This window comes from Lathyrus oleraceus, chromosome 6 (assembly GCF_024323335.1).
Source record: "Lathyrus oleraceus cultivar Zhongwan6 chromosome 6, CAAS_Psat_ZW6_1.0, whole genome shotgun sequence".
Taxonomy (NCBI): Eukaryota; Viridiplantae; Streptophyta; class Magnoliopsida; order Fabales; family Fabaceae; genus Lathyrus; species Lathyrus oleraceus.
In genome coordinates, this window is record NC_066584.1 from 192991806 (window position 1) to 193016888 (window position 25083).

The 25083-nt window shown below is 37.9% G+C and overlaps 1 non-coding gene across 1 annotated transcript; it reads left to right on the forward strand.

Moving 5' to 3' along the window:
• The first annotated feature begins 6217 nt into the window (after positions 1 to 6217).
• On the forward strand, positions 6218 to 6324 carry LOC127099361 (small nucleolar RNA R71). Its single transcript, XR_007793873.1, has one exon. It is a non-coding gene; the product is annotated as a small nucleolar RNA R71 (small nucleolar RNA).
• The last annotated feature ends 18759 nt before the right edge of the window (positions 6325 to 25083 follow it).

A 25083-nucleotide genomic window follows, 5' to 3' on the forward strand; every position in this document is an offset into this window, starting at 1 on the left:
CATATAGTAGGGATGTCGTCTTCCTGAGTGGATCCACACAGCATGGCTACCTTCTGCCTGAGCTTTGCGATCTCCTGATATAGACAGTCGGCTTCAGTAGCATGGGTGAGATCAGACACTCCCATCTGTAAGGTGAGGTCAGCCACCTCCTGTCTAAGCTCTGCGATCTCGCTACGACACTCAGCAATCTGAGTGCGGATGTCGGGGGTCTGCAATGAAAGATTATTAGAGAAAACAGTGATTCTGGGAGATGGTGGTGTAGGCGTGTATTCAGCAATGGGTGGTGATCTTGGCTCCTCGACGGTTTCTCCCTGGCCCTCCAAAGCATAACTCCAATTTTATGGATCATGCACACTGGTCATCATAGGATCTGGCAGTGTGAAATAGTGGATAGCCTCGCTGTCGACTAGCAATCGGAACTGACATGGGTGGAAAGAGGCTCTCCTCATCAACCCTCTGGTCAAACAGAAGTCGATGTCCATGGTAGTGTACCCACAGTAGGTCTGAAGATGTAACAGCTTGCGAGACAGACCTAAAGCGACAACAATCTGCGTGATGATTCCGCCAACATGGATGACTCCTTCGGTAGATCTGGAGATACCGCTGAGACTGTATAATAAAAAGTTCCCACATGCAACTGGGCGAGATTGGGATGCACAAAATAATAGGAAGATCTCCTCTTCGCTCAGTAGTGTCTCTGCATCCGGCCTTCCCAGGAAGGAATGTGCTAATATCATCTGAAATTATCTGAAGGCGGGGTTATGTATAACATGAGACAATTGTGTAGATGGATCCTGGCTTCCGCCACCCGATATATCACTCCAAAACTTCTCCACCTCCTTACCCAGAAAATATCCCATAGGTGTCTCCGGGATAGCATTAAGAGTGGTCTGGAAACCCAATAAGTCGCCGAACTCTTTCTGGCTGAAGGAGTACTCAACTCCAAAGAGCCTGAAAGCAGCATACCCATCTGGTCCAGAGTATGGGTCATAGTCGAATGAACTCAGGAACTCCAATGTCAGGTTCCTGTAGGTGTTACTCAAGTCATCAGCAAACTCGTCCCAGTGAAGCTGGTGGCTAAGGAATCGGATACTCAACTCGATACCCAGTGCCTCCATACAGTGCTGATCAGGATAACGTGTGGGTGCCATAGGGCGCTGATACAGAGCGATGTAGTGCTCTCTCCGAGCATTATCTCTATAGGCCATGTGCATGTCATCGAAATCCTCCATCCTGTAAAAGTTAAGAAAGTGATCCTGAAAGTGCAAACCATTCAAATTTTAGTCGCAATGCAAAATATGATAAAATAAAATACAAATAAAAATTAAATAAATGCAAAAAAGGAAAATGAAAGAAAAACCATGCGTTGCCTCCCACGCAGCGCTTGTTTAACGTCATTAGCTTGACGATTAAAATCTATACACCTGTAGTAGTAGGAATTGGTGGATCAATCAGGGTGTGGCTTGAGTAGTATGCTTGAATGTCTCCTCCTTCGTAGAGCTTCAGTCTTTGTCCATTTACAACGAATGGACTACATGTTTCGTTCTTGATTTCTACGGCTCCGGATCTCAGAATCTTGGATACTTCGAAAGGACCAGTCCATCTTGAACGTAGCTTTCCAGGGAAGAGTCGTAACCTAGAGTTGAAAAGGAGAACAGGATCGCCTATATTGAAGTTTTTCTTTACTATTCTTTTGTCATGATAGGCTTTTGTCCTCTCTTTATATATTTTTGCATTCTCGTAGGCAGATTGCCTAAGTTCTTCTAGTTTATGAATGTCTAGGGTACGCTTTTCTCCAGCGGCTAGGTAGTCTAAATTCAAAGTTTTAATGGCTCAATAGGCCTTATGCTCTAATTCGAACGGTAAGTGACAGGATTTCCCATAAACTAGTTAGTAAGGAGTAGTTCCTATAGGGGTTTTGAAAGCGGTTCTATAGGCCCATAATGCTTCTTGAAGCCTCTGAGACCAGTCTCTCCTAGAAATAGAAACAGTTTTCTCTAGGATTTGTTTTATCTCCCTATTAGATACTTCTACTTGGCCACTAGTCTGTGGGTGGTATGGTGTTGCTACTCTATGCCTAACTCCATATTTTCTTAAAAGTTTGTCAAATATTCTCGATATAAAGTGTGATCCTCCATCACTTATGACTAAACGTGGTGTTCCATATCTAGGGAATATATAGTTTTTAAATAGTTTAATCACTACCCTAGTGTCGTTTGTGGGTGCAGCTATAGCTTCAATCCACTTAGACACATAGTCTACAGCTACTAAGATATACCTGTTTCCTAAGGATGGTGGGAAAGGTCCCATGAAATCTATACCCCATACGTCAAAGAGTTCTACTTCCTGAATGTTTCTTAGAGGCATTTCATCATGCCTTGAAATGTTTCCAGTGCGTTGGCATCTATCACACTTGACAATGCAAGCATAAACATCTCACCACATGGTAGGCCAGAATAGGCCAGCTTGAAGAATTTTGGCGTATGTCTTAGATGTGCTCGCATGTCCACCATAAGGTGCAGAATGACAATGCTCGATAATACTATTTACCTCTTCTTCTAGAATGCAACGGCGAAAAATGCCATCTTTACCCCTTTTGAAAAGGAGCGGTTCGTCCCAATAGAAGTTTCTCACATCGTGGAAGAATTTCTTCTTGCGGTGGTAGTCAAGATCAGGGGGTACTATATCAGCAGCTAGGTAATTAACGAAGTCCGCATACCAGGGTACGTTACTTATTGCTAAGGAATTTTAGGGGTGCTCATAAAGGTCTAGGTTATTATCTTCAATGGTTTCTACTCTAGCTATCAGTCTATCATAGGCGAAATCATCATTTATGGGTACTAGTTCAGGTTTTAGATGTTCTAGCCTAGAAAGGTGATCGGCTACTACATTCTCAGTGCCTTTTTTATCTCTTATGTCTAAATCGAACTCTTGTAGTAATAGAATCCATCGGAGTAACATGGGCTTGGCATCTTTTTTACTTAATAGGTAACGAATGGCAGCATGATCGGTGTAAACTATAATTTTTGCTCCTACTAGATAAGATCTAAATTTGTCTATAGCGAAAACTACAGCGAGTAATTCTTTTTTAGTTATTGCGTAGTTAAGTTGGGCAGCATCTAGGGTTCTACTGGCATAATAAATGGCATGTAATTTTTTATCTTTCCTTTGTCCTAGAACGGCTCCAACTGCATAATCACTAGCATCGCACATTATCTCAAAAGGTTCTGACCAATCGGGTGGTTTCATAATGGGTGCAGATACTAATGCTTGCTATAAAAGATTAAATGCATCATTACATTTTTCATCGAAAATGAATTCAGCATCTTTCACTAAAAGTCCAGTTAAAGGTTTGATTATTTTGGAGAAGTCCTTAATAAAACGCCGGTAGAATCCAGTGTGTCCAAGAAAGCTTCGAACTTCTCTAATGGTTTTTGGGGGTTTTAGGTTTTCTATAACTTCTATTTTAGCTTTATCTACCTCTATACCTTTTTCGGAAACTATATGTCCTAAAACTATTCCTTCGGTTACCATGAAATGACATTTTTCCCAATTTAGCACGAGGTTCACCTCCACGCATCTCTCCAGGATTTTCTCAAGGTTAGCGAGACAATTATGGAAATAAAATCCGCAAACCGAGAAATCATCCATAAACACTTCCATGATACCATCTAGGTAATCTGCAAAGATGGACATCATGCAGCGTTGGAAAGTAGATGGGGCATTACAGAGGCCGAATGGCATTCGTCTGTAGGCAAAAGTTCCATAAGGGCATGTAAAGGTAGTTTTTTCTTGATCTTCGGGGTGGATAGGTATTTGGAAGAATCCAGAGTATCCATCTAGATAACAGAAGTAAGAGTGTCTGGCTAGACGCTCCAACATCTGGTCTATAAATTGTAAAGGGAAATAATCCTTCCTAGTTGCTTTATTTAATTTTCTATAATCTATACACATCCGCCATCCTCCTAAACGTTTTGCTACATGTTCGCCTTTATCGTTTTGCATGACTGTGATGCCTCCCTTTTTAGGTACTACATGCACAGGGCTCACCCACTTACTATTCGAGATCTGATAGATTATACCTGCCTCAAGTAACTTAAGAACTTCCTTTTTAACGACATCACTCATTATAGGGTTTATTCTTCTCTGATTTTCCCTGGAGGGTTTTGAATCTTCTTCGAGCGAAATCCGATGCATGCATACGAATGGGCTTATACCTTTCAGGTCAGAGATATTATATCCTAAGGCTGAGGGATATCTTCGTAAAACATCTAAAAGTTGGTTCGTTTCCTCTTGGCTCAAGTAGCACTGACTATAACTGGACGGTTCATCTTTTCATCGAGGAACTCATCTCAGGTTCTTAGGCAGTTCCTTAAGTTCTAAGGTTGGTTTCTTAGGGCATGACATAGGATCTGGAGTAAGGGATAAACATTCGTAAAGGTTATCATCGATGTAGGGTTTCTTAAAGTCATCATCTTCCCTTATGAGAGTTGATGGTAACTTAATTGTTTTTATAATTTCTTTTTGTTCTAATTCTCTAACACATTCATCAATGATATCTAAGGCATAACACGAGTCTCCCATCACAGGTGCCACAAGAAATTTCGAAAGTATAAATTCTATTTTCTCGTCACCTACTTCAAATGTCAACTTTCCTTTCTTGACATCTATTATGGCTCCTGCAGTCGATAAGAATGGTCTACCTAGAAGGATTGGTATATCATTGTCCTCTTTGATGTCCATGACAACAAAATTAGTAGGGATAAACAACTGACCTATCCTAACAGGAACATCTTCTAAAATGCCTATCGGATATTTAACAGATCTATCGGCTAACTGAAGTGACATCTTAGTGGGTTGTAATTCTCCTAATTTTAACCTCTCACAAACTGCTAAAGACATTAGGCTCACACCAGCTCCTAAGTCTAGAAAAGCTTTTCCGATGACATGATTACCCAAAAGGCAAGGAATGGAGAAATTTCCAGGATCTTTATCTTTCTTTGCTAATTTGTCCTCGAAAATAGCATTACATTCCAAAGGCTTCGGATCGTCAAGTCTACGTTTATTGGTAAGGATGTCTTTGAGAAACTTTGCATAAGAAGGTATTTGGGTGATGGCTTCTGTGAAAGGGATTTCTACATGAAGTTTTTCTATAACTTAAATAAATTTTTGATACTGTTTATTGATCTGGGTTTGTTTGAGTCTTTGCGGATATGGTATAGGTGGTTTATATGGAGGGGGTGGTACGTAAGTTTTATCTTTAGGTTCTTCTCCTTTTTCTCGACCTTCCTAGTTTTCAGATTCCTCTGGTTCCTTTACTTCGTCCGGGGGCTTGGTACTTTCCTTAGAAATTTTGGGTTCGCTCAATCTAGGGTTTGGTGGCTCATCATAAGTGTTCCCAATTCGTAGGGTAATGGCATTGGCTTGTCCTCTCGGATTTTGTTGAGGTTGTCCAGGGAATTGTCCTCCAGGTGTAGTCTGAGGGGCTTGGTTTAAAGCTACCTGAGAGATCTGGGTTTCAAGCATCTTGGTATGAGTAACTATTTGGTCAACCTTGGTTCCTAACTGTGTAATCAATTCATTAACATGAATGTTTTGGTTCATGAACTCCTTGTTTTGTTGCGTTTGAGCGGTGATAAAGTTTTCCATAATTTTCTCAAGGCTCGGCTTTGGTTGCACAGGTTGCATAGGTTGATTTGATCTAGGGGCTTGATAACTAGGTCTCGGAGGTGCATTATTTTGGATAGGGTTATTGTTTTTATAGGAGAAGTTCGGGTGATTCCTCTATCCAGGGTTATAGGTATTCGAATATGGGTTCCCTTGGGTGTAGTTCACCTTCTCGGAGTGGGTTTCGTTTAATAGACTGCATTCTGCAGATTGGTGTCCTTTGGTCCCACATATCTCACAATCCGACGAAACTGCGGCTACAATATTCGGGTTTATGCACATATGCTCAACCTTAAGGGCTAATGCGTCCATTTTAGCTTGCATCATGTCTATAGAGCTTAGTTCATGCACTCCTCCTTGGGCTTCCTTCTTCTCAACTGTCGCTCGTTCGACTCCCCATGATTGATGGTTTTGAGCCATATCTTCAATGAGGGCACTAGCTTCAGGATAAGGTTTGTTCATCAGAGTACCGCCTGCGGCAACGTCGATGGTCATCTTTGTGTTATAATGAAGTCCATTATAGAAGGTTTGAATGATTAACCAATTTTCTAAACCAGGATGTGGGCATGCTAGTAATAACTCTTTATATCTCTCCCAAGCTTCGAATAGCGATTCTCCTTGGGTTTGGGTAAATCTGGTTATATGGTTTCGAAGAACGGCGGTCTTACTCGGGGGAAAATATCTAGCAAGAAAAACTCTTCTAAGGTTATCCCAAGTCGTAATGGAATTGGGTGGAAGGGAATCTAACCATAATAGGGCTTTATCTCTGAGGGAAAAAGGAAATAATCTTAAACGTATTGCCTCAGGAGAAGCTCCATTGGTTTTAAAAGTGTCTGCTAATTGAAGAAATATTTTTAAATGTTGGTTTGGGTTCTCAGTAGCGAGACCTGCGAATTGTCTCTGTTGCACTAGTTGCAACAGGGAAGGTTTAAGTTCAAAATTATTAGCTGAGATGGTTGGGTTTACTATACTAGAACTAGGTTCTTCATTAGATGGTTGAGCGAAGTCCTTAAGAGGTCTTTGGTTTTGATCTTCGGCCATAGCTCTCTTAATTCTATGAAAGAATAAACGTGCGCGAGCGTAACGTTCAGGTTCCGCCAAAGGGTGTACTAAGCTTAAACTTCCGGTGCTGCGAGTTCTTTGCATTGATCGGCGGGAAATAGCCTAAGTCTAAACGATATAACAATAGGGAAATGAAATTTGACGAAATTGGTCCTGGCAACGGCGCCAAAAACTTGGCGCGGTGTTTCGCAAGTATACGAACACGTCAGAGTAATATATAAGATTGTCGAATCCACAGAGACCAAGTGTTAATCTATCGTTATCTATTGTTATGGTGTTTATCAAAGGCAATCAAAATAGGTGTTTTTGGAGTGTGCAACGAAAAGTAAAGTGTTGAATAAAGATTAATTAATAAAGACAGGGTCGAATATAATTCACGTAATCAATTAATAATCCAAGTACTTGCTAATAGAGCTACTTATGGGCAATGTTTTCTACTTTGAAAAGAATAATTTAACAGGAACGGTCGCTTTCGCGTATTCAGAACCGAGTTGTACTCCCTAATCAAACCCTCTTATTGTCACTTATAAAAAGGCGCGCGTTGCGTTAGAGTAGTAAACCTATTTTTAAGAAATATAGTATCTTGACTTAGTTGAAAAGTATTATAACCTGGATTTCTTAACCAAAAGAGGTTCTCACGAACCAGACTCTAAACTTATAAACGCGTCCGAAAATAGTTTTAAAATCTCTTTTCTTCTTAAGTTAAAAACTCCTAATGAACTAAACAAAGCGCTTTCGCTGTTTTTGAAATAGTTAAAAACAATTAAGTTTAAAAAGACGTTGGACGGCTTTCGATCTTGCCCAACAGAATTGAAGTGCGGGAAAACTTAAGTTGAAAGTTAAAATAGCCCTTAAGTGTTTCTACGAACAATTGTACGGATTATCGGTTCAATTACGATCCTTACATTCTAACCTTATAGATTTAGTTAGACATGGTAAAGTAAAAGTGCATTAAAGTAAATAAAATTAGTACGAGTGCGGAAAGTAAATAATTTAAAGCGAGTGCGAGGAAATAAATAATTTAAAGCGAGTGCGAGAAATAAATAAAGTAAAGTGAGTGCGAGAAATAAATAAAGTAAAGCGAGTGCGGGAAATAAATAAAAGTAAAGCGAGTGCGGGAAATAAATAAAAGTAAAGCGAGTGCGGGAAATAAATAAAAGTAAAGACAAGTAATAAAAACCTACTCCAAACGGAGGGTTGGATAAATTGCAAAGCGGAAATGAAAATGGCGGCAGGATTAACTTCCTTCCAAAGTGCTCCAAACTCTATTACAGACTCTATCACGGACTCGATTATCAATTTCCCAAACTTCCACCTCTAAATTCATCATGATCCAAGATTCAAATGAAAAAGTGTTCAACATTAGAGTTGTTCGCTTTGATCTCACCTTTCCAAAAATTCGAAAATCATCTCTTTTGGCCAAAGTATGAAGGACATATGCATGGGTGTAGGTTGAAGGACCATTTTGATGTTTTCTACTTCCACTTTTCATACACATTTGCATGGCCTTCCAACTTGGTTTCAGCATGATTAAGATTCAATTATGGATCAGATTACATCAATTGATGGGCCTAGCACATGCCCATACAAGTATGCAAAGAGGATTGAAACTCCAAGAGTCCATACTTCTCCTTGATCCATTTCACCTCCATTAAGCATCTGAAGCAAGGTCAAGCATAATTGAAAGCAAGATCGTGCCAATCTGAAGCCCCATTGAAGGTGGCTTTTCAGAATTTTCATCTCTTCGATTCTCCCTCAATTCTTCACCATTCTTATTGATTTTTGGTTGTCTGAATTCCTATCAATGTAGGCAAGAAGATTGAGTTGCTTTGAGGTTAAATCGAAGCAACTCAGTTCATGATCCTCAAAATTCAAATCCCTGTATCTTTTTATATACATGGAATTGGACAAAATTGAGGCCAGATTCGTGCTCCTGGGCATTTTTCCTTCAAATTAGTGTATTCACTTTTCATTTTTTATAAGGTTTTGGTTGGACCAGTCCGGTGGCCCTCACCGGAGAAGATGACCGGAGCTAGGGCTCTAGTGGTGCGCTGGATCAATCCAGGTCATCTGATCTGTTTGAAATGAGTTAATCTCACGTGTCCAAACTGATTACCATGCTTGCAGCGCATTTGACTTGAGTCCATGTGGAATGCGCGCTCCTGGCCATCTGATCTGCCACCTCAATTAATGAGGGAGATCAGATGTCCCTCGTTTTTTTGATACTTCTGACTTTTCAAAAATAATGAAAAAAAAATTCTAAGGTCCTTTGACCTTGTTTGACCTAGGATAAATCTCTTGGCCATTTATTTGGTGTTTTGAAGAGGTTTTAGGTTTTTGATCAAACATAATTTTATTTAAATGCATTTTAATTTGATTTTTAATTGATTAATTGTGTAGAAATTATGTTGAGCCATTTTTATTGACTTATGAAGTTTGACTTTGTGTTTGGGCCTTGGTCAAGGTTGATTTGACTTTTGTTGGATTAAAATCATTGGATTTAGGGGATTGATGAAATGTACATTTCATCTCCAAAAATGAATGAATGATTTTAATTTGATAAAAGTCCTCTCATGACCAATTTGTGTTGATCTTATCTCCCCTCCCTATTCATCTTCAATCCCATTCTATCCCATCCCTTTCTTTGACCAATGAAGTCTCAATATCCTAAGGCTAATTGGTTCATCAATAACTTTGTGTTAGATGAACCAATACAAGTATGGATGAGATTAGGTCCTTCCTTTGATCATTTTCTTTTTGTGTGTGGTATGTTTTAGGAGTATGGTTCATTATACCATACCAATAACATGCATTAACACCAAAAAATTTATTGCCCGGCCTCAGATAGTTGTGACTTCTACATAAGTCCAACTACGATTGCTTAACATAGCGCTAAATTTTGACCCAAAGGCATAGCATTCTAGTAAGTGAGATTGTAATTCTCCCCCCTTTCATGGTATTGTATGGAAACTTAACCTTTTTCCCTTCCTTTGGAAGATGTCTTGGTTCAAGGATCCATGCTTGTGAATAGAGGGGTGAGTGTTCTCCAAAGAATGACTTAATCAATTGAAAAGCAAAACACCACTAACATCTAATCAACTAACATTTGACTAACTTTTATTAATCTTGCTTTTTATTTTCAAGTCATTTACTTTATGCAATTTAAATTCAAGCCATTTACCATTTCATTTGTCATTTACATATCATTGAACTTGTTTATGTTTATGTCATTTTCACTTTGCTCACTTGAGCCATATATTGTGGTTGTACATATTTCTTTATGTTTGTGGTCTTAGGACCTTAAGATACTTAATAAACAACAAAAACCCTAAAAAAATGTTTGTGTGGACTGTTGAATTTGATCTGAGCTTTGGACTTAGAATTAGGCAACATTCCCTATGCAAAAGGACTTGGCCAATGTCAAGATTTATGAACCAAGTTACTATGAGTTGAGTTTCCAACTGATGCAAGTATTGGGATCCACATGAATTCATCTTCTACATGGTCTTGATGTAAATGTTATTTTGAACCTGTACCTAATTCCTTATTCTGAGCCAATAAAGAAGTAGTTCATCTGATACATGGGAAGATTAAGAAGAAGACTATGAATTTGCTTGCTTGGATGTAGCTATCTTTATTTGATGTCTTGCTCTTCATCTTGCTACTTGTTTATTGATATTGCTTGATTTAAAGTCCAAAGGAAAAGTGGATTTCTATATGACATTCTTGTCTATTGGATTGCATCCCATTGTCAGTTCTTTTCAACTCTTAACTTTTATTTTTTTTTCGTAGGATTAGTCTTTTCTTCTCCTCTCATTCTCTTAAATTTCAAAATCTCTCCCCTCTTTTAAAAATCTTATTTTCTTATGATTTCTAAACTTAGACTTTATTGCAAATTAGAAACTTTGGCCTTATGCCATTGCATTTTTAACTTTTTTCTTAAATCAAACTTGTAAATGAATCTAACCATATTGACTTAAAATTTCAAAAGACAAAAAGAACTAACACTCATTCAAATTCTTTTAGGCCCTTTGTGCCTCTTTTAAAACTTCAACTTTTACTAAAAGCAATTCACTCACTTTGAAATTGATACCACGAACTACGAGGTTTTGATCCCTCATTTTTATGTTGGTACATAGGCACAAGTCTGAAGGTCTTGTCAAACATAAAAATATAATCAATGAATTCTTTTATCATCCCCACACTCTACTTTTAAAACATCATTTTATATCAAAACACATACACACATAAAAAAGGGCTCCCTAGGAGTACCTAGGACACTTACCTGTAATCAACCCCCTTACCTCTGTGTAACCAACCCCCTTACCTGTAATCTCTGGAGTTTTATTAGTTTTTATTTAAAAACTTCTTATCTTTGGGTTTTGTTCGTACTTTTCCCTTTTCCTTTAGAAACAATTAAAATGCGGTGGCGACTCTGGTTTTTTTAACGTTAAGTTTATCCATAGCTTGATGGTCATGAATTTACCGCTACATGACCATCCCTTTTTTTGTGTGTGGTATGTTTTAGGAGCTTGGTTCTTTGTTCCATGTCTCTAACATGCATTAACACCAATATTTTTTATTGCCCGACCTCAGATAGTAGTGACTTCTACATAAGTCCAATTACGATTGCTTAACATAAAGCTAAATCTGTCCCAAAAGGCATAGCATTCTTGTAAGTGAGATTGTAAGTCTCCCATTCTTCATGGCATTGTGTGAAGACTTAGCCTTTTTACCATTTGTTATATCTAGTGGCATACTTGTTGATTTATCCAAGTTGGATCCCTTCTCATAGATGATGTCTTGGTTTATGTCTTCATACTTGTGAATGAATGGTTGAGTCTTCTCCAAAGAATGACTTAAACAATCAAAACTCTTCACTAATATTTGACTAACTTCTCCTTATTATTTCTTTACTTTCAAGTCATTTACTCAATGCAATTTAAATTTCAGTGTCTTTATCATTCATTGTCATTTACATTACATGCAAGATGTTTATGTTTCAGTCATTTTTACCTTGCTCACTTTAGCCATATCATTTGTGCTCGTGTATATTGTGTGCTTTTAAATTTTTTATGTTTGTGGTCTTAGGATCTTAAAATACCTAATAACAACAAAAACCCTAAAAAATATGTTGTTGGACTGTTGGACCTCTGCCTTTGACTTGATCTGAACTCTTGGACTTAGAAGTAGGAAACATTCCTTAGGCTTTAAAGGACTTGTCCAATGCCACTATTTGAGACTGAGATATCCTTGTTTGTTACCCTTGTAAGACCCTCATTTTGACCCTAAGATCCCTCATGGCATCATAACATTGCTCATTGCATTGCCTCAAGGATCATAGCATCTTGGTTCTTTACCCTTGGGTTGGAACTTGTGTGAGTTGGTTTGAGACCACCAAGCATGCTTGAATTGTATATTATTGATTTTCTTATTTTGTTTACTAACCAAAAGCACAAAATTATGTCACTAACTTGTTTTGTTTTGAAGCTTAAGCAGTCATGTGATCCAAGGCTCCTAGGAGGCTCCTATGCCCAAAGAAGTGGCCAAATGAAGATGAAAGCAAGCATGACAATGGTCCCCAAAGCTCTCAATCATCATATATGTCTCCCAAGTATCTCAATTTTCCAATTTGATCAAGATAAACCAAATGGGCTTGAGGATTGTTTCCCAAGGAAACCCTAATTCAGCTGTGCATTGACTGTGCCTTGCCCATCAAGCAACCTCAACCTATGATCAAATTCAATCAAGGGAAGTTCTTTCATTCATTATTTTATGTATATATGAGCATATTTGAGTATCCTCAATCATTAATTCATCAAGATTTGAAGTTTGGACTTGAGAAGTTGACCAGTCAAGTCATATGACTATTTTGAAATCCACTAAGCCCTAACTTTTGATGTGTTTGTCAAATGAAGATGATCCCAAGAGAAAAGGTGTTCTTAAGAACAATATAAAAAAATTATTTTTCATCAAAAATTCATTTGAAACTTGGAAGGTCATCATTCATTTCAAAACATTATAGGTCATTTTGATTGAAACCCTAATTTTGGGTCAACTTCGCAAGGACCTAACTCCTTCATTTGTTATGATTTTGATGTGAGACCAATTGCATTGGAAAGTTTGAGATGTATAATTCAAATGTTATGTTGGACAAAATTTCATAATCCTAAAAGAAACACATTTGATAATACAAAACATTATAGGTCACTTTGGACCAAAGCCATTGAATCTTGAAAAAGTCCAACTTCAAGTGCCCATAACTTTCTCATCAAAAATCCAAATGATGCAAAATATAAGTCCAAATTGATCATCTTGAAAATATCTATAACTTTGACGTTGAAGGTTTTTTCATTTGAGACTTTAATCATTAAAACAGAAGGGCTTGAAGTTGGTCATTTTTGGCAAAATTTTCAAAGACATGTTTTGTACCTTGAACTTCATGGCCAGTTTTCACAATTTTCCAAACTCCAAATGGATTTTTGTCCAACATAGCTTTTGTTCCTTATGTCAAGACCTTTCCAACCATTACTCACATTCCTATGTTTGGATTTTTCAAATAGGACTTTCTAAGAGATGAATATTTGTGACCATTTATGCATTTCATGATGAAACTTCATACACAAGCAATTGTAATGCAAACTGCACGTCCAAACCATTCCATTTTGCTCTCAGCTTGAAAAACCATTAGCTTTTGGGCCTCACATGCGCCTGTACAGGCCCATGCATGGAGGACCCAAAGCTTCATGCACACGGTTTTCATCTACCTTGCCTTGGATCTCAGTTATAAATAGCATGCTCACTTCATTCAATTCTCAACCTGAAGGCACTTATAACCCTGCTGGAATTGAATCCTAACCTCTCACCAAAGGAATTTTCATTTTCATTTCTCTTTTTCAAGTTTGATTTTCAACAACATTAGTTGATTTTCAACACTAATTCCTAAGCCTTGCACTCATACAACACCTCAAGATCAAGCTGCAATCAAGAATTGGAGTGGATTGTGTTCATCAAAGTTGCACTTCAAAGCTTTACATCTGAACTGTTTTGCTTCGAATCTCACAATATATTGTGCATTGCTTGTGTTGGTTTGGTTTTCTGAAGTCCTCGTGTGAGTGGCAAGCCAATGGTGGCTTTAATTTCATGAATTGTTGCTCTGTAGATTGAACACCTAGATTTTCAACCTCAGATTTCTCCTTCCTTAGGGATCTTGAGTGAAAAATAAGGTTACAGGGGGGCTGTACATCACCCCAGCTTTAATTTGGTATAAAGATCGTTTGATTTGGTTGAGGTTGCAAAACCTGCAACTGGTGGCCGGATTTAGTGAGCTCACCGGAGAAGACGGTGGTTTCCACCACCGTCCCCACGTGGATGGCCTCATGTCCATTGGATCCAACTATGGTGATCTAATAATGGCCTTTGTTATGTTTGACTTTATTTAATTGTGTTTGCTTTGCGTTTGACTGGGGAACGCAATGGGCGCGCGCTTCATGGCCTTTGGATGATCCACGTCAATTAAAGAGTGTTGATCCTGCGCTCCATATTTTTTCTATTTTCTTAATTTCTGTTTTATTTTCTTTAATTCCTTTTATTTTCAAAAATTCATAACTCCTTTATTTGGAATCACAAAAATATGGGACCAATTGCAACAAAAATCTCTTAAATTCTAGTTTCATAATCTAATATTTAATTATTTTTGTGATTCAATTTAATATTTTTTGTGAAATATTTTGTTTTTGATTGTTTTTAATTCATTTTAAATACTTTTAGATATTCAAAAATGCCAAAAATATTTTGTTAATACATGTGGATGATGATAGGTCTATGAAAAATATTCTCATCAATTTCTTAATTGATTTGAGATTTCTTTGAGATTTTAGTCCATTTGTGTTATTTTTCTCCATTTTTAATTGTTTAAAATTAGTTTTTGTTTTCAAAAAATGTTGAGAAAGTTTGTCAAACCTAGTTTGACCATGTTAGACTTATGATGATCCAATTGGACTTATCCAAGTTGATTTGAATTGGATTTAAAGTTTGACCTTACTTTGTTCATTTTATTGTATGTATTATTCTAATTCCAAAAAATACCAAAAATATGTTTGACCTTTCTTGACTTCTAATCTTCATTTCACTTCTGTTTACCATTGATTGATGTTGATTTCATTCACATTCGATCATTGTGTTTTGGTTATGTCATTTGAATTTTCATCTTGTACATTCTATCTTCATCTCCTTTCTTCATCTTTTTCTTTTGACCAATGAGTTAATGATTTGTGGTTAGCCTTGACATATGGGAGGCTTAACCTTATTTGATCTAAATCAAATTCAAATTGATCAAAGATCAAGTGAATTGCTTTGTGTCCAAGATAGGTTCCTTCTTGGTCAAGCAAAAAACCTAAAATCCATACAAGGTCATTCTTCTTTTCTTTTGGCATGGCAAGTTGTAGGAGCTTGGCTTACTAGTCATGATCTCTAACTTGTGTTTATTTGCCTATAGTTTTATTCACCGGCCTCAGATAGGTGTGACTATTGCTAATGACTAACTTTTAACTCAAGCATTTAATTCTTGCAATTTACTTTAATGCAATTTAATTTCTTGCTCATTTATTCATATTGCCTTATTTCCTTTGCTCACTTTAGCTCATGTTTATGTTTATGTCATTTGCCTTTTGCTCACTTGAGCACATTATTGTGTAAATATATTGTTGCTTTGTGCTTGGTTTGTCTTTGTTTGTGTGAACCCAATGCAAAAAGGAGAAAGGACTTAGAACTAGGACCTCACCTATTCTTAATGAAGTTCAAGAGAAACTAGGCCTCATGCCTTTAGAATGCTAAATTTGTTGAAGAGCAACTAGGCATCATGCCTTTAGAATGCTAAATTTGTTGAAGATCAACGAGGCCTCATGCCTTTAGAATGTTTAAATCTTGAAGATGACTTGAAAGGACCCCTAATCTAAACTCTTTCTTTGTCCATTCCACTTATTGCATTGTGAACTTTTTGATTGTTTGTTCTTGTGTGATAGGGATCCCAAACTTGAGATAGTTATAAGGACCATTGTCATGAGCATCCAAGTTAAGAGAGACAAGCCAATTGGAAAATCCTAGGAGCTTGATTTAAGATTTGTTTGATTGCTTGAGTTAATTGCTAAGTCCAAAGGAAATGAGTAACTTGAATCATCTTTATGATCTCAAGAAAGGAACTCCAAGGGTTTTATTATCTTCTCTCATCTTTGCATGTTTAGGACTAGCCCTTCTCTTCTTCTCTTCACTCTAACCCAAGCCAAACACATTTTATGCAAACATTGACATTATTTTCAAAACTAGAAACCTAGGACATATGCCTTTGACTTTCCAAACTCTTTTCATAATACTTATTTTGAATTGAACCCAAGTCAAGTCAACTTTGATTTATTTTGTGAATACTTCTAATTTGTAAATACAACTCACTCAAAGCTTGTTTTTGTGGTTCCAATGGCCACCTTTGTTAAAACTTTTCTTAAACATTAGCCATAGGTTTGAGTTATCATAGTGGTTGATGTAAACCTCACCTTATCCTTAGTGATTGGACTATAAGTCTTCCATACTTATTATAGGGTGGATCCCTCACTAGTATGTTGAGGCTCTCCTCACATGGTGGATTGTGGTTTAGGTTGAGTTTTCTCCCTTTAATAACAAAAGACCTTAAGGCTTGTGACAAATCAATTCACCAACTTATTTTGAGTTTTTTACCCCGAACTACGAGGTTTTGATCCTACCTTTATGATGGTACGTGGGCAATGGGTTTATCCATTCAAACAACAAAATGTAAATAATTGTATATTCTTTTCTCATTTCCCCAATCTTGTTTGCACAAATATTTTCATAAATACCAACCTGGCATACAACTTTGCAAAAAGGGCTCCCTTAGAGTACTAAGGACATTTTGGGTGCTTAAAACCTTCCCATTGGATAACTGACCCCCTTACCCAGATCTCTGGCATTTTTATTAGTTTTTGATTTGATAAAACTTCTCGGTTTTTGTTCGCTTTCTAACCTTTCCTTTGGATAAATAGAAGTGCGGTGGCGACTCGAATTGTATGATTTACTTTTGATTTAGTCAATAAATCTAAAGGTAACGAATACCACACTACAGAAAAGTGGTGACTCTGATGGGGATCAATTGTGCTTCCTAGTGGGTTTAGCCTACTTTTTGCCTTTGTTGTGTTGTATGTTTATTTGTGACATATTTTTTGTGCAAATTTGGGATGACTGTATTGTTTGTAATGTATGAATTGCTTGATATATTCAATTGCTTGTGTGCTTCGTGGTCTCTTGTGAGATGAGTTCTATACCCGAACTCAAGTGCACTTATGATAGGAGAATGGCATAGTCTTGTTGACTTGTGTGGATTTATTCCTTAGCAAGTTGACTTGCAAGCCCATTCACTTGGTGGAGGTTTTGTTGGGATCAATAATGTCACACTAGTAGTCGTGGTTAGACATTACTCTTTCCAATATATACCTTAGAAGCCAAGGACCTTAGATTACCTAGCCCATCTTGGCCTATTTTAGGACGTAGTGCGAATATCGTTCAAGTGTAAGATTTGATACGATTGTTACGCGATACTACACTCATAAGAGCCTCTCTTGAGAATATTTTTGGAATACGAGTAGTCGTTTATCCGATAATATCCGAAAGATGAGATGATGACTATGGGAACCTCTTCTAGAACATGATTGTCAGATTTAACCATAGTACACTCCCCTTGGGTGGTCCTTAACCGAGACTCCATGCTCGTGATTTACAACAAACCCTTGATTCGCGGTTGATCCGTTCTCGTAAATCCTTAAGTGGATGATTGATATTAAGGATGACTTGATCCATCCCGTGACCTTTGTATGGTGTGATTTTCTTGATCCTTAAGTGTGATTGTTGCATCCATGCATTCATGCGTTCATTTGCATTCATATCATCAATAACGAGAAAATTTCAAGGAACTTAAGAGGTCTATTTGCAAATTTTCAGGCATGGATAAGCAAAGAAGGAATACAAAGAAGTACAGTTCAGACAACCCGACTTGAAAGAGTTAAGGAGTTTAACATCCCATGTATTAGATCCCTTGGAGTTCAAAGCCCGTCATGGGAAGCTTCTGTCTATTCTTGCTACTCAGGTGGATGAAGGTCTGATGAGTGTGTTGGTGCAGTTCTATGATCCTCTGTACCATTGCTTCACTTTTCTGGATTTCCAGCTTTTTCCTACGCTTGAGGAGTATGCCTATCTTGTGGGTATACCTATTCTAGATCAGTTTCCGTTCAGTGGCTTGGAAAGAGTTCCTTCTTCCCAAGAGATTGCTGATCTGTTGTACATAGATATATCTGATATTGGTGCTCATATGACTACCAAAGGTGGAATTCAAGGTCTCCCATCAGATTTCCTCATCGCCCAAGCTACTCTGTTTGGGAAGGCCATGAGTGAGGACGCCTTTGAAGCCGTATTTGTACTTCTCATCTATGGGCTAGTGTTATTTCCAAACGTCGACAATTTTGTGGATGTGAACGCTATTAGGATTTTCTCTACTCTTAATCTTGTTCATACTCTGTTGGGTGACACTTATTTCTCTTTGCATATGAGGCATGCAAAGGGTGGTGGTACCATTGTGTGTTGTTTGCCTCTGTTGTACAAGTGGTTTATTTCACACTTGCCTCAGACACTCGCCTTCAAGGAGAACAAAGGATGTCTACGGTGGTCCACGAGACTTATGTATCTCATTAATGATGATATCTTTTGGTATAACCGTGTATATGATGGTGTCCAGATTATTGATTCTTGTAGTGAATTCTCCAATGTGCCTCTTATTGGTACATGTGGTGGAATTAACCACAACCCTATCTTGCCTCGCCGTCAGCTTGGGTTCCCCTCAAAGGACAAACCTAATAACATTTTGTTAGAAGGTGTGTTCTTTCAAGAGGGTAAAGATCCCCAGAACTTGAAGGGCAGGATGATTCGCGCTTGGCGCAAGATTCATAGGAAGGGAAGGAAAGAGCTTGGTCCGAAGAAATGTATTGCCTTGGAACCTTACACCTCTTGGGTGAGGAAGAGAGCTTCTGAGTACCGCATGCCCTATGATTACCCGAGACCTACACCTATGGTTATGGTTAGGCCTTCAACCCTCCCTAACCAAGGAGTAGAGGAGTTGAGAGATGAAGACCATTCATGTGCTTGGGTCCGTGAGCGAGAAGAGCTACTTCAGCAACTCAAAGATAAGGATGCTTTGATAGAATTTCTGGAGCATCAGGTTATCGACGAGCCTGATGATGTGGTTACTTCTCTTCTTCCTCAGTCATCCAGGTTTTGGAAGAGGAAGTATGACCGACTCGCCAAGGAGAAGGCAGATATGGAGGCCGCCTATGAGAGAGAGGTAAAGAGGCTTCGTGCAGCTTATCTTCCAATCCCGAGAGCTTTGGACGATTGCTTTTAGGGTTCCATAGGATGTCATTTTTCCTTCTCTCTTGTATTGTATTTGGTTACCAAGACTGTACTTCTTTGGTGTAAAAAAAAATTCCAAATTTTATTGATATGAATATTCCATTATATGTCTAAAAAAGAGTAATATTTCCAAAACATTTGCAAATAGATCTCTAAAAAGTTCCTCAAACAAAAAATAAATCATATGCACAAACATTGCATGCATCATATGCATAGGCAGGTTTTGTTCAGGGCTTCTTGATCAGTGGTCTAACTTTGTGTTCTTCATTTATTTTAAAGACAAGTTGACGCACCGGTACAACACTAGAGCCAATTCTTCAAAGCTGATGGATCATCTTGAACAAGAGAATAGAGAACTTAAGGAGGAAGTGGCTAGGCTGACTACCCTGATGGAGTCATTTCTGGCCGTCCAAAGCCAGTCTTCTCCAACGCCTGCAACTCCTCCCCAGAGGACGGTCATCTCAGAGGTAGCTTCCTCTACTGTGCCTGCCGTCAGTGCTCATTTCGCTCCGTCTGCTATGCCAGCCGGGTTTCCCTGGGGGATTCTCGCGAAATTTGTGCCAGAGGGTCTTGCTCTGACCTTTGCTTCTCTGCCGGCATCTAGCCCGGTCCTTGCAGTGCCACCTCCCGTTGTGCACACGTTACCGAGAGTCGACGACACCATTTATCACTCTGAGCCATCTGAGGGCCCAGATGTCTACGAGAAAATGGATGCTATGAATGACCAATTCCTTGAGCTGCGCAAGGAACTGAAGACTCTAAGAGGGAAAGACCTCTTTGGTAAAAAATTTGTTGAGTTGTGCCTTGTGCCAAATGTCAAGATTCCTATCAAGTTCAAAGTGCCTGAGATTGAAAAATATAAAGGAAACACTTGCCCTCTCATCCATCTTGTGATGTACGTGTCGCAGCCTAAAAAAGGGAATGCGAAAGGAAATTACCGGCGAAAAAACAATGACAGAAGAGTCGTCATCGTGCGTTATTTATCCCAAAGGAGGGAAAGGAAACGCTCGAAGTAAACCTGGAAAACGGAAAGGAAAAGACAAGGTCTCACAACCAAATCTTGGGTTCGGGAGTCGATTATGCGAAGGGAAGGTATTAGCACCCCTACGCATCCGTAGTACTCTATGGGATCCACTCTTGTTGTTCTTGTCTAAAGGGTGTGGGTTTATCTAATGTACTATTTACTAAAAGAGGGGTCAAAAGAAAATGACTCGCACGGATGTCGCATCCACTGCATACGTATCTCATCTGAATATGAGAATCAGAGTCTTCGTAGCTCGGCTACCTATGGGTTAAAGAGGAGTGTGCTCGCTAAGACATCGCGTCTTATGCCTACGTATCTCATCTGGAATGAGAATCAGAGCGAAACGTAGTTCGGCTAACCTATTTGTTTGTTTTGTGTTTTTTAGGTGAACGACGTTACTACGCAATGCTCGACCTTTGGAGACTTACTCGCCTGTAGTAGAAGGAGTTAACGTGTTCTTAGGAGAAGAAAAATCAATGATTTTGTTTGTGTTTTAGGAATGCTCATGCAAAAAAGGAAGTCCTAGACGAAGGAACCGTGCTACCTTAACTGACATGCAAACGAGAGACTATGCGAAGCCTAGCAATCCTATGGGGAGACGATCACACCATACAAAACAAACATGCATAAAGTAAACACGCAAACAAGGGGGCTCAACATACATGGGTAGAGCTTTAGTCAAGAGGGTCATATCAACCTCGACAAACAAGCCATGGAAAGGTAATCAACTGAGCTCTTAACCACTGACATTGAACGTCAGGGTGAGCAGATCAAAGGGTAATGACGGTAAGACCTCATAGCTCTTAACCCTGGACAGGGTGAGCTCATGACAAAAAGTGGGGATTCAGAAAGATGGAACCCTCTCCACCGACTGACCGGACAAAAGATCTTGGGCTTTCGTTCTGAAGCATCGACACGTAGTGCAAGCATAGAGAACGACACACTGAATAACGGGGGATTGACTACTAATCCCTTCTATCCGTCAATTGCCTCTTCGTGGAGGTCTTTAGCACTGGTGCCTCTTCTTGGAGGTCTTTAGGAACACAAGTAAACACACAAAACATTGCCTCCTATCGAGGTCTTCCAGCTAAGAAAGCGGTAAAATGCGGGAAAGATGTAAAAGGGATCAAGATATCTACCACACGGATAAAGATCCGAAGTAACAGCAACTAAAGAAATAAGAAACCCAGAGATCTCTCAGGCTAGCACCATCAAAGAAAATAAGTCAGCAAGGCAATCAGGCTGTGCATTGACTGTGCCCTGCCCATCAAGCAACCTCAACCTATGATCAAATTCAATCAAGGGAAGTTCTTTCATTCATTATTTTATGTATATATGAGCATATTTGAGTATCCTCAATCATTAATTCATCAAGATTTGAAGTTTGGACTTGAGAAGTTGACCAGTCAAGTCATATGACTATTTTGAAATCCACTAAGCCCTAACTTTTGATGTGTTTGTCAAATGAAGATGATCCCAAGAGAAAAGGTGTTCTTAAGAACAATATAAAAAAATTATTTTTCATCAAAAATTCATTTGAAACTTGGAAGGTCATCATTCATTTCAAAACATTATAGGTCATTTTGATTGAAACCCTAATTTTGGGTCAACTTCGCAAGGACCTAACTCCTTCATTTGTTATGATTTTGATGTGAGACCAATTGCATTGGAAAGTTTGAGATGTATAATTCAAATGTTATGTTGGACAAAATTTCATAATCCTAAAAGAAACACATTTGATAATACAAAACATTATAGGTCACTTTGGACCAAAGCCATTGAATCTTGAAAAAGTCCAACTTCAAGTGCCCATAACTTTCTCATCAAAAATCCAAATGATGCAAAATATAAGTCCAAATTGATCATCTTGAAAATATCTATAACTTTGACGTTGAAGGTTTTTTCATTTGAGACTTTAATCATTAAAACAGAAGGGCTTGAAGTTGGTCATTTTTGGCAAAATTTTCAAAGACATGTTTTGTACCTTGAACTTCATGGCCAGTTTTCACAATTTTCCAAACTCCAAATGGATTTTTGTCCAACATAGCTTTTGTTCCTTATGTCAAGACCTTTCCAACCATTACTCACATTCCTATGTTTGGATTTTTCAAATAGGACTTTCTAAGAGATGAATATTTGTGACCATTTATGCATTTCATGATGAAACTTCATACACAAGCAATTGTAATGCAAACTGCACGTCCAAACCATTCCATTTTGCTCTCAGCTTGAAAAACCATTAGCTTTTGGGCCTCACATGCGCCTGTACAGGCCCATGCATGGAGGACCCAAAGCTTCATGCACACGGTTTTCATCTACCTTGCCTTGGATCTCAGTTATAAATAGCATGCTCACTTCATTCAATTCTCAACCTGAAGGCACTTATAACCCTGCTGGAATTGAATCCTAACCTCTCACCAAAGGAATTTTCATTTTCATTTCTCTTTTTCAAGTTTGATTTTCAACAACATTAGTTGATTTTCAACACTAATTCCTAAGCCTTGCACTCATACAACACCTCAAGATCAAGCTGCAATCAAGAATTGGAGTGGATTGTGTTCATCAAAGTTGCACTTCAAAGCTTTACATCTGAACTGTTTTGCTTCGAATCTCACAATATATTGTGCATTGCTTGTGTTGGTTTGGTTTTCTGAAGTCCTCGTGTGAGTGGCAAGCCAATGGTGGCTTTAATTTCATGAATTGTTGCTCTGTAGATTGAACACCTAGATTTTCAACCTCAGATTTCTCCTTCCTTAGGGATCTTGAGTGAAAAATAAGGTTACAGGGGGGCTGTACATCACCCCAGCTTTAATTTGGTATAAAGATCGTTTGATTTGGTTGAGGTTGCAAAACCTGCAACTGGTGGCCGGATTTAGTGAGCTCACCGGAGAAGACGGTGGTTTCCACCACCGTCCCCACGTGGATGGCCTCATGTCCATTGGATCCAACTATGGTGATCTAATAATGGCCTTTGTTATGTTTGACTTTATTTAATTGTGTTTGCTTTGCGTTTGACTGGGGAACGCAATGGGCGCGCGCTTCATGGCCTTTGGATGATCCACGTCAATTAAAGAGTGTTGATCCTGCGCTCCATATTTTTTCTATTTTCTTAATTTCTGTTTTATTTTCTTTAATTCCTTTTATTTTCAAAAATTCATAACTCCTTTATTTGGAATCACAAAAATATGGGACCAATTGCAACAAAAATCTCTTAAATTCTAGTTTCATAATCTAATATTTAATTATTTTTGTGATTCAATTTAATATTTTTTGTGAAATATTTTGTTTTTGATTGTTTTTAATTCATTTTAAATACTTTTAGATATTCAAAAATGCCAAAAATATTTTGTTAATACATGTGGATGATGATAGGTCTATGAAAAATATTCTCATCAATTTCTTAATTGATTTGAGATTTCTTTGAGATTTTAGTCCATTTGTGTTATTTTTCTCCATTTTTAATTGTTTAAAATTAGTTTTTGTTTTCAAAAAATGTTGAGAAAGTTTGTCAAACCTAGTTTGACCATGTTAGACTTATGATGATCCAATTGGACTTATCCAAGTTGATTTGAATTGGATTTAAAGTTTGACCTTACTTTGTTCATTTTATTGTATGTATTATTCTAATTCCAAAAAATACCAAAAATATGTTTGACCTTTCTTGACTTCTAATCTTCATTTCACTTCTGTTTACCATTGATTGATGTTGATTTCATTCACATTCGATCATTGTGTTTTGGTTATGTCATTTGAATTTTCATCTTGTACATTCTATCTTCATCTCCTTTCTTCATCTTTTTCTTTTGACCAATGAGTTAATGATTTGTGGTTAGCCTTGACATATGGGAGGCTTAACCTTATTTGATCTAAATCAAATTCAAATTGATCAAAGATCAAGTGAATTGCTTTGTGTCCAAGATAGGTTCCTTCTTGGTCAAGCAAAAAACCTAAAATCCATACAAGGTCATTCTTCTTTTCTTTTGGCATGGCAAGTTGTAGGAGCTTGGCTTACTAGTCATGATCTCTAACTTGTGTTTATTTGCCTATAGTTTTATTCACCGGCCTCAGATAGGTGTGACTATTGCTAATGACTAACTTTTAACTCAAGCATTTAATTCTTGCAATTTACTTTAATGCAATTTAATTTCTTGCTCATTTATTCATATTGCCTTATTTCCTTTGCTCACTTTAGCTCATGTTTATGTTTATGTCATTTGCCTTTTGCTCACTTGAGCACATTATTGTGTAAATATATTGTTGCTTTGTGCTTGGTTTGTCTTTGTTTGTGTGAACCCAATGCAAAAAGGAGAAAGGACTTAGAACTAGGACCTCACCTATTCTTAATGAAGTTCAAGAGAAACTAGGCCTCATGCCTTTAGAATGCTAAATTTGTTGAAGAGCAACTAGGCATCATGCCTTTAGAATGCTAAATTTGTTGAAGATCAACGAGGCCTCATGCCTTTAGAATGTTTAAATCTTGAAGATGACTTGAAAGGACCCCTAATCTAAACTCTTTCTTTGTCCATTCCACTTATTGCATTGTGAACTTTTTGATTGTTTGTTCTTGTGTGATAGGGATCCCAAACTTGAGATAGTTATAAGGACCATTGTCATGAGCATCCAAGTTAAGAGAGACAAGCCAATTGAAAAATCCTAGGAGCTTGATTTAAGATTTGTTTGATTGCTTGAGTTAATTGCTAAGTCCAAAGGAAATGAGTAACTTGAATCATCTTTATGATCTCAAGAAAGGAACTCCAAGGGTTTTATTATCTTCTCTCATCTTTGCATGTTTAGGACTAGCCCTTCTCTTCTTCTCTTCACTCTAACCCAAGCCAAACATATTTTATGCAAACATTGACATTATT